This window comes from Aegilops tauschii, chromosome 4 (genome assembly GCF_002575655.3).
Source record: "Aegilops tauschii subsp. strangulata cultivar AL8/78 chromosome 4, Aet v6.0, whole genome shotgun sequence".
NCBI classification, from domain to species: domain Eukaryota; kingdom Viridiplantae; phylum Streptophyta; class Magnoliopsida; order Poales; family Poaceae; genus Aegilops; species Aegilops tauschii.
This window is the reverse complement of record NC_053038.3, coordinates 457,100,338-457,111,444: the sequence shown is the minus strand read 5'-3', so window position 1 is coordinate 457,111,444 and position 11,107 is coordinate 457,100,338.

The following is an 11,107-nucleotide window of genomic DNA, read 5'->3' as shown; positions in this document are numbered from 1 at the left end:
TGATGCGGCCGCACTAAAGGCGGCCAAAGAGTTAAGAGCCGAACAGGCTGCTCCTCGCCAGAGCAAAGAAAAACAAGCCAAGATGGTTGTTGCCCTGAAGGATGCCGCCGACCGGTATGAGCTTCTTAAAAAGGAAAGCAAAGGGCAAGCGGCGGACCTGAAGAAAGCCATGGAAGCAGCCAAGGAAACCCGTTCTAAAATCAGAGCAGCGAAGGAGGAGCTCCGTCAAGCCGGAGATATCACAGCTGGGAAGCCCTTTTTGTTGCGGACGAAGTTCGGAGATCCAAAGTATGCCCTTCTGGATCAACTATGGAGTTCTGCAGATGCGTACTTGGACTTGGCAACGAGTGCTGCTGATGCGACTGAGGTTTTCAAAGATCAAAAATATCATGAAGCGGAAAAGTTGTTCTGGTCGCAGTTCAGTGCGCCAACGCATATGCTGCTGTTGAATGAGAAAATGGCCGAGTGGGCCGAGCTCCATAGGTTGTCCGGGCTTGCCATGAGGTCTGTTGTGGATCATCTTTTGCCGGAAGGACCGAGTCCGAATAGTTATTTTGGTTTAGTGCAACGATTTCTTGGTGTTGTGCCGCATATCGACGCTGTAAAGAGGTCGGCGTGCGTAGAGGGTGCGCGGATGGCTCTTGCCCGTGTCAAGACATACCGGGCAGAGATGAAAACCACCGCTATTGCAACCCAGAATCTGGCCGTAGGCCAAGTTTCGGCCGAGCACTATTTTGAAGAAGTCCTAGAAGATGCTCGTTTAATAGAGGCTCAGTGCTCGAAGAGTATCATGTTCGAGTGACATGTATCCCGATTGTAAAAACAATGTTATTTGGATTATAAAGGCTATTTTTATACTTTTGCCTGAAAGTATTATGATGCCTCCTGTGCGGCCGTTTATGTATGTATATATCCTGAAAGTTTGCACTCGTCGGCTTCAGCCCCCACGCATATTATGCGGGGGTGTTCAGAAAAGCGCGTGTTCACACTTGATCCAACGTATTGGTCCATTAAGGAGGTGATAGCGCGATGAACAAGGCAATCGGACTATATTGCTTTAACACTTTGACTTAGCCATAGGAGTTTGACGGTGGGGCTACTATATAGCCCCTGGTACTTCCGCGCTCATCCGAATACGGGGCGCGTACGTACATGGCCGGGAAACCGGCCCTTCGTTAATGCGGAGGAATCGCGAAGATTCCGTTGAGTCATCGAGTGGTTGACCAGTCTCGCGCTTTATCATGACAGTCAGTTTTCGGCTTTCTCTACTGAGGTGCTCGTCCGGATGAACCAGGGCACAATGGCAGTAGTTCTCCCAGCGCTACCTTAGCCGATATAGCGGAACGTAAGGTACCAAAACATGGGAGCCGGGCAAACCCAACTATTGACCAAAGACATGATTCGGAGCTGATGCATATAAGGCCAAACTCGCGACGCCGAACACTCCCTAAGGTGTTCGGTCTTTACAACATATGCCGGGCTGAGTAACGCCCTTGATAATGAACCCTGAATTTCCACGTATGTGCATTAGTCTGACGTGGCAAAATGCCAATAACGCCAGCACGCCTCACGGTTGTGTTAAGTAAATGGGGGGTGTCAAGCAACAAGAGACAGTAAGAAAGGTTTACACAGGGTCTTAATCTAAAGAGAAACCTTGGAGCGGGGCCCTGCTGCACGTCTGCGCCTGTGTCTCCGTTGTGCCGTATCCTGGAAGGGTGTAGCACGATTATCATCTGTAACAGAGAAAAACCCAGGTGAAAATCTTCATGCGAAAAAATTGGTTATTACTAATAAACCGTTAAAATTCAATCTTAAATAAGGTCAACCCGAACTGTAGCCCTTTTTACATGCGGGAAGCCCCTAGCACCACTTATGGGGGTATATCCATCGACTCAATCTCAGGTTTGTCTGAGCTGTTACAACTAGTGGTGCGCCGGACTCGTCTAGCCGTGTCCGCGGTCTTGAAGACCGATCATTTATTCTGGTTGGAGAGGTCGTTCAGTGTTCGGCTGCTAAAGCCGCCACACATTCTTCCACACGTAAGGAACGCTCTGTGTTTCCGCTAACTATGATGATGCCACGTGGACCAGGCATCTTAAGCTTAAGATAAGCGTAATGTGGTATTGCGTTAAAACGAGCGAAGGCCGTTCGTCCGAGTAGTGCTTGATAGCCGCTTCGGAATGGAGCGATGTCGAAGGTTAAATTTTCACTTCGGAAGTTGTCGGGAGAACCGAATACCACCTCTAGTACTAGAGAGCCCGTGCAGGGCCTCTGTGCCTGGTATTACTCCTTTAAAGGTAGTATTGCTTTGGCTTATTCATGTCGGCTCTATCCCCATTTTGCGGACTGTGTCCGGATATATCAGATTAAGACTACTGCCGCCGTCCATAAGGACTCAGGTGAGATGGTATCCGTCGATTATTGGGTCTAGCGCCAAGGCAGCCGGTCCTCCATGCCGAATACTAGTCGGGTAATCCCTGCGATCAAAAGTGATCGGGCAGGCCGACCAAGGGTTGAACTTGGGGGTGGCGGGCTCCATGGGCATACGTCTCGGAGTGCGCGCGTGTTCCTTTTCTTCCTTACGTGAACCATGTTCACTGTTTTGACCTCTGGTGGGAATTTTTTCTGTCCCCCAGTGTTTTGTTGGCGAGGCTCATCCTCGTCTTCACTTGGGGTTTCCCTCCCCTTATGTTCGGCGTTTAGCTTGCCGGCCTGCTTGAAGACCCAGCATTCTTTGTGGGTGTGATTTGCAGGTTTGTCGGAGGTGCCATGAATCTGACATAATTTGTCTAGAATCTTGTTTAGGCTGGACGGTCCATCTCAGCTTCCTTTAAATGGCTTTTTCCCTTGACCGGATCATGAGCCCCTGAATCCGGCGTTCACCGCTGTGTTGTCTGGGCAGTCTTCATTGTTCCGACGCTTGCTTTTGTTGCGTCGTGGTTTTCCATTGTCATCCCTAACTTCGGATGTGCCTGGGTCGCTGGTGCCGCTACGGGCCAGCCAACTATCTTCGCCCGCGCAAAAGCGGGTCATAAGGCTTGTCAGAGCTGCCATTGTCCTTGGTTTTTCCTGGCCGAGGTGTCTGGCGAGCCATTCGTCCCGGACACTGTGCTTGAAAGCTGCTAAAGCTTCAGCGTCCGGGCAATCGATGATTTGATTCTTCTTAGTGAGGAATCTGTGCCAAAGCTTTCGGGCTGACTCTCGGGGCTATTGAATTATATGACTTAAATCGTCTGCATCCGGAGGTTGGACATAGGTCCCTTGAAAATTAGCCCTAAAAGCATCCTCAAGCTCTTCCCGACTTCCAATTGAGTTTTCGGGGAGGCCCTTCTTCCAATTGAGGGGCAAGTATTTGATGGCGTGGAGATCATCTCTGCGAGCCATATGGATATGAAGGATAAAGTCCTCAATCCAGACCCCAGGGTCTGTCGTTCCGTCGTACGCCTCTATGTTCACGGGTTTGAATCCCTCTGGGAATTCGTGGTCCAGCACCTCATCGGTGAAGCATAGGGGGTGCACGGCACCCTTGTACTTGGATGCGTCATGACGTTCTGACGGTTGTAGTGTTCGGTTTTGATTCTGCGCCGGAGCGCGCTTCCTAGATCCATAGATGGACCTGGTCATACCGACATCGTTAGCCGCCCTATCGCGGCCACGGGGTGGTTGATCCGGCTGATTGGCCATTTTATTTTTCGGCTATGTGGGCTCTAAAGCCTCGTCATCGAATTCAGGCAACAGCTTGCTCTTTGGATAGCTCTTTGTGTGGCGACTGCCACCGTACTTTTCTGCAGTGTCGAGCACTTTGTTCCATCTACTGTTGAGTGTATTTGCGCGGCTTTGAGCCTTTGCTTCTGCTTCTTCAGGCTCCTCGCGGTGGCAATAAGCCTTCTGTGGAGGTTCTCTTGTTCCAAGTGCCTTTCCGGGATGATGTGTGCATCGTCGTCCGGACTATTCTCCTCTCCGTAGACAGGTTGATGATCTTTACCCTCGGCATCGCCATGATCGTACAGCGGCTCTGTACTGTGTTCGCCGTCCGCTGGTTCGTCCTGTTCTGTCGCTGGATCCATGTGGTCGTCGTTTCCTTTGGAGTCGACCGGGGTATTATTTTTTCCTGCACTGTTATCGCTGTTTTTGCCGAGGCGGGATTTGGAGCGGCGCCTACGTCCTCGCTTTGGTTGCTTCTCGAGGGAACTATCCTTCGCTACATCCTTCCGTTCCTCGTCATTGTCTTCTTTGGGTGTATCCACCATGTATATATCGTATGATGAAGTGGATGTCCAGCGCCCTATGGGCGGTGGTTCCTGTTCCTCTCCTGCATCGTCGTCCATACCGTCGATGTGTTCGGAGTCGAAATCGAGCATGTCGGATAAGTCGTCGACAGTGGCTATTAAGTGGGTGGTGGGTGGGGAACGAATTTCTTCGTCGTCCGCTTCCCACTCAGGCCGAACACAGTTCGGCCAAGGGACTCCTGACAAGGAGAGAGACCTTAATGAATTTAGCACATCGCCCAAGGGCGAGTGCTGAAAGATATCCGCGGAGGAAAACTCCATGACCAGTGCCCAATCAGATTCGATTGGCACGGATGCAGGCGGTTCGGAGCCTGTGGCCGAGGACGAATCCAAGTGTTCGGCAACACGGGTCTCATAAGAGGTAAAGTCAGTATTCGGCTCTATCGCCGATGCGTGTGCGGCCTCCGTGGCGGGGTCTATCCACCCGTCCTTGGACGGCACGATCTGCTCCGGATTGAGGGCCGGAGTAGTTGCAGGTGTGATCGCCCGAACACTGTCCGACGGCAGAGCTAAGTCATGCTCGTCGTGACGTGCGGTGCACCTGACATGGGCTCGAATCCGTCGAAGATCAAGTCTCCGCCGATGTCGGCAGTATAGTTCAAGTTTCCAAACCTGACCTGATAGCCAGGGGTGTAGCTCTCGATTTGCTCCAGAAGGCCAAGGCAGTTGGCCCGCGGTACGAAGCTACCGAGTATGAAGATCTGTCCGGGGAAGAAAGCCTCGCCCTGGATCGCATCATTGTCGATGATCGAAGGAGCCATCAAGCGTTTATCGCAATGGCACAGTGGAACTGTAACACCCCGCATGTAACTTGCCATATTTGTAACTCCGACTCTTGCCATTTTCGGCTATGTGTTATGATATTTCCTCCGTGGTCGGGTTTTGTCTTTCGTTTTGCATTTTGTTCATGTCATGCATTTCATATCATGTCATCATGTGCATTGCATTCGCATACGTGTTCGTCTCATGCATCCGAGCATTTTCCCCGTTGTCCGTTTTCCAATCCGGCGCTCCTATCTCCTCCGATGCACCCCTCTTGTTTTCTTTCGTGTGCGGGTGTCAAAATTTCTCGGAATGAACCGAGGCTTGGCAAGTGGCCTTAATATACCACCCGGAGACCACCGGTCAAGTTTCGTTCCATTTGGAGGTCGTTTGGTACTCCAACGGTTAACCGGGCATCCGCAAAGTCCATTTGAGTGTCCAGCAAAAACCCGCCTCAAAACCAGCCCAAAACCCCTCCAAGTCATCTCCATGCTCTAGGTCGTTCGATCACGATCGTGTGGGCGAAAACCACACCTCATTTGGACTCTCCTAGCTCCCTCTACCTATAAAACTCCATCCCCTCCCGTATACATTCGCAGTCCCCGAAACCCTAAAAAATCCCCTCTCCGCGGGCGGACGCGTCCAGCGCCCGCCGGACATCCGCGCCGCCGCCCCGAGCCAGTAGCGAGCCGCCACATGGCACCCATCCGCCGCCGCCGCCGCGGCCCGCCCGGCCCGCAGCTGGCCGGCGCGGCCCGCGCGCCCGCCGCCGCCGCCTCCCGTGCCCGCGCCCGCCGGCTCCCTCTGCCGCCGTGCTCGCCGGGCGGCCCCGCCGCCCTTGCCGTGTGCCGCCGCCGCCACATCGCCGCCGCCCCACGCCGCACTGCTCCGGCCACCGCCGCCGCCCTCCTCCGCCCGGCGTCGTCGGTCGCCGCCCGCCTCTCCCTCGCGTCCTCTCCGACGACCCGCGCCTCCCCGGCGAGCTTCCCCGGCCGCCGCGCCCTCCTCCACGCCGGCGAGCGTCGCCCGAGCTCCGGCCCGATCGGATCTCGATCTGGTCAACGAAGGTTGACCCGAGCCCCCCTCTAGATTTTCTCCGTGTCATGAATTTCCTACAGCATATGCCTCTGTTCATCGTTGCATAACTCCTCGCATGTAGCTCCGATTCGCGCGTGTAATATGTCACATTGTTCGTCTCGTGATGCTCTTCATTTTGTTCAATTGCACGATGTTCATTAGAGGTCATTTTGATGCCCAAATCTCTGTTGGAAGAGGTCTAGTTGCTGTTATCTGCTGGTTCTTATCAGAACTTGGAGATTTGTCATTTTTGTATCATTAAATCTGTGCATCTTTTGGGCATGAGCTCTACATGTGTTTTGAAGTATGCCATGCCATCTTTCTAAGAGTGTATGCCATGTATTTTTGTGATCTCTTTGGTGACTAGCACAAGCATGCAAAGTAGGCTCCGTAATGTTTCTGATTTCAGGGACTTGGTGATTTCTCTAAGTCTTTGTCTGCTGTTATTTTGTTGCCATGTAAACTTGATGCTACAGAGAGATCCATGCATATTTTGGTGATGTTAAGTAAGGATGTTTTGTAGCTATAGTTGTAGTTGATCCATTCCTGCCCTTGTTTGCAATTATGGAGTGCCATAGCATGACTCAATCTTTCTCTACTTTTGCTATAAAATATTTCTGGCAGATTGTTAACATGATATTCATTTTTGCCAAGCTCATTGTAGTTGATCCACACATGCTATGCTTTTGTTCTTGCCATGGATAGCTTCATAAACATGCCATCTTGCTCTAGGTATGCTTGTTTTGTCATGAATTTCTCTGTAGTGAGTGCATCAAGCTCACCAACATGTCCTCATATTATTATTTCTGCCATGCTCTGTTTTCTGCCAAGTCTGGAACCTGATAACGAAACTTGCTATGTTCACATGCTTACCATCATATCTTCTGTTCCTTTTTGGCTTATGGTCAGTAAGGGACTTTTGTCATATGAATTTAGTAGAACACTGTCATGCCTTGCTTTGCTATGTTAAGTTCCTGTAGCATGTTGATTTCGTGCTCTGAACATTGCTACCTGATGCTGTTTTCTGCCATGTCCAGTTTTTCACCAAGTCTGTGATCCTGTTATCTTTTGCACTTTTGCCATGCTTGTTTGAGCTTGATATGTTGTGATCTAGCCGTAGCTCAGTGTTCATCTTTTGTCAAACATCTCCTGTATATTACTTTCATATGCTTTGTTGCTATGTTGGAGTGCTATAGCATTGTTGCTTGTTGCATTTTAAGTGCTAGCATGCTGTTAATCGCAGATTCGTGTCATTCTTGTTTTGCTTGCCATTTGCAAACCGTGCATCCGTTTCCGGTGATCTTTATATCGATTTCGACCGAAATCATCTCATCTTTCCAGTGGCATGCTTGGTTTGCCAAGTTACTGCCATGTTCATCATTTTCCTTCCGGAGCACGCATATGCATCGCATATCATATCTCGCATATCATACATGTTTCGCATCATGTTGCTTGTGCATTTCTCGTTGTTGATTGTGGTTCCGTTTGCTTGTGTTCTTGACTTGGGTAGAGCCGGGATATGAGTTCGTGAACGAGGAACCTGTTGAGTACGCTTACGAGGATCAAGCTTTCGACAACTCTGAGAACCTTGCAGGCAAGATGACCACCCCTCGAAATCACTTCTATCTTTGCTTTGCTAGTTGTTCGCTCTATTGCCATGCTCCGCTACCTATCACTTGCTATATCATGTCTCCCATTTTTCCACTTCAGCCTCTAACCATCCTTTCCTAGCAAACCGTTGATTGGCTAAGTTACCGCTTTTGCTCAGCCCCTCTTATAGCGTTGCTAGTTGCACGTGAAGTCTAAGTTGTTCCATGTTGGAACATGGATATGTTGGGATATCACAATATCTCTTATTTAATTAATGCATCTATATATTTTGGTAAAGGGTGGAAGGCTCGGCCTTATGCCTGGTGTTTTGTTCCACTCTTGCCGGCCTAGTTTCTGTTATACCGGGATTATGTTCCTTGAGTTTGCGTTCCTTACGTGGTCGGGTGATTTATGGGACCCCCTTGACAGTTCGCCTTGAATAAAACTCCTCCAGCAAGGCCCAACCTTGGTTTTACCATTTGCGGCCTATGCCTTTTTCCCCGGGTTTTCTAGAGCCCGAGGGTCATCTTTATTTTAAACCCTCGGGCCAGTGCTCCTCTGAGTATTGGTCCAAACTGTCAGTCGCCGGTGGCCACCAGGGGCAACTCTGGTCTGGCCTATCGGAAGCTTGGACAATCTGGTATGCCCTGAGAACGAGATATGTGCAGCTCCTATCGGGATTTGTCGGCACATTCGGGCGGCTTTGCTGGTCTTGTTTTACCATTGTCGAAATGTCTTGTAAACCGGGATTCCGAGACTGATCGGGTCTTTCCGGGAGAAGGTTTATCCTTCGTTGACCGTGGGAGCTTATGATGGGCTAAGTTGGGACACCCCTGCAGGGTATTATCTTTCGAAAGCCGTGCCCGCGGTTATGAGGCAGATGGGAATTTGTTAATGTCCGGTTGTAGATAACTTGTCACTTGACCCAATTAAAATACACCAACTGCGTGTGTAGCCGTGATGGTCTCTTCTCGGCGGAGTCCGGGAAGTGAACACGGTGTGAGTTATGAATGACGTAAGTAGGTGTTCAGGATCACTTCTTGGTCATTGCTAGATGACGACTGTTCCGTTGCTTCTCTTCTCGCTCTCATTTGCGCAAGTTAGCCACCATATATGCTTTTGCCGCTGCAGCTCCACCCCACTACACCTTCCTTTCCTATAAGCTTAAATAGTCTTGATCTCGCGGGTGTGAGATTGCTGAGTCCCCGTGACTCATAGATTCTACTAAAACAGTTGCAGGTGCCGATGATGCCAGTGCAGAGGATGGGGTCGATCTCAAGTGGGAGTTCGACGAGGAACGTGGTCGTTACTATGTGTCTTTTCCTCATGATCAGTAGTGGAGCCCAGTTGGGACGACCGGGGATCTAGCATTTGGGGTTGTCTTATTTTCATCTGGATTTTGACCGTAGTCGGTCTATATGTTTGTATTCTGGATGATGTATGAAGTATATTTATGAATTGTGTGAAGTGGCGATTGTAAGCCAACTCTTTATCCCATTCTTGTTCATTACATGGGATTGTGTGAAGATGACCCTTCTTGCGGCAAAACCACTATGCGGTTATGCCTCTACGTCGTGCCTCGACACGTGGGAGATATAGTCGCATCATGGGCGTTACAGGAACTCTCAATGAAAGCACCAACGTCGGTGTAAAAACCGGCGGATCTCGGGTAGGGGGTCCCGAACTGTGCGTCTAAGGCGGATGGTAACAGGAGGCGGGGGACACAATGTTTACCCAGGTTCGGGCCCTCTCGATGGAGGTAATACCCTACTTCCTGCTTGATTGATCTTGATGATAAGAGTATTACAAGAGTTGATCTACCACGAGATCGTAGAGGCTAAACCCTAGAAGCTAGCCTATGATTATGATTGTTGTTGTCCTACGGACTAAACCCTCCGGTTTATATAGACACCGGAGGGGGCTAGGGTTACACAGAGTCGGTTACAAGGGAGGAGATCTACATATCCGTATTGCCAAGCTTGCCTTCCACGCAAAGGAGAGTCCCATCCGGACACGGGACGAAGTCTTGAGTCTTGTATCTTCATAGTCCAACAGTCCGGCTAAAGTATATAGTCCGGCTGCCCAAGGACCCCCTAATCCAGGACTCCCTCAGTGCTCTCCCCAATGGCTAGCCGAACACAACAAGGCCAAGGATAAGCGTGCCCAAATGCGAGGTGTGCCACACCATCAAGAGAGCTCCAACCTGTTTGAGTACGGGGATCACTGGGTATGTGGTTTGAGCCCTTAACGATTCATGCAATTTCATTCTCCATGCTAGCTTGAGCCCTTAACTAATATGTTGTCCCTCTCTTTTAGGCAAAACACAACAAGAAGGACGGGCCACCACTGTACAACCTCTATTCCATGGCCCATACTGCCCCGTTCAAGAAGGCCAAGGCATTCTCTGAGGATGACCTCGATCATCTAGAGAGCTTCACCAACATCTCCTCCCACAGCAAGCTCGTGAGGTACAGAGACTTTGGGAAGGCAACGAAAGGGGATGACTTCAACCTGAGCTAGAGTCCTTTTGATCCAGAGCTCGCGATGCTATCTAGTGAGGGGAGGAAACATGGCTCGGTAGCCATTGGGGATGGACTGATACGTACTACTAGAAGTCTCCTGGAGATCAAGAAGCGCCATGCGAGGTCTCTTCCTGAGATACCGCCCCGACCACGGCCAGTGGAGCTCGCCATCGAGGCTAGGGCCCAGGAGCTTCTGGTGGAGGCAAACAGGCAGGCTAAGCAGAGGGAGGTCGAGCTGGAGGAGAGGACGGCTAGTCTGTTGGAGGCGGAGAGGAACCGGAACGACGTGTCTCACCGATCCCTATACGAGCTCCTTGTGGTAAGTTTCTCCTGCATATTAGCCAAATCATGCACGTAATGTTTGTTTCATTACTAAGTAATATGATTGACTCGTGAAAACAAAATGTGCAGTCCGTGTGTGAGAAAAACGGTCAGACCCCTCCGTTGATGCCCTAGATTGCTATAGTGGACACGGTGAGTTTCATTTGAATGGTCATTAGTTACTAGTATTCACATTTCAGTTGCATCATCCTAACAAGACATTGCAAATGATCTTTGGTGCAGCATGCCTCCCGGCAAGCATCGACCGATCCTTCTCTGTCTCGCACTGGCGCAAACCCGACCCGACCGATCCTTCTCCGTCTAGCACTGGCACAAACCCGACCGGTCCTTCACCTCCGCGATGCCGGCAAGTTTTCTCTAGTGTTTTGCTTACCAAATGCATAAAGACCTAGACTTAGCTCCTAAATGATCTATACTTAGCTTTGTTTCCTCCGAAATGACCTAAGTTAGCTCTAATATACTAAGTTATCTCTAATATGCTTACTTACCTAGGTTTGCTCAATAATGACATAAACTTAGCTTACA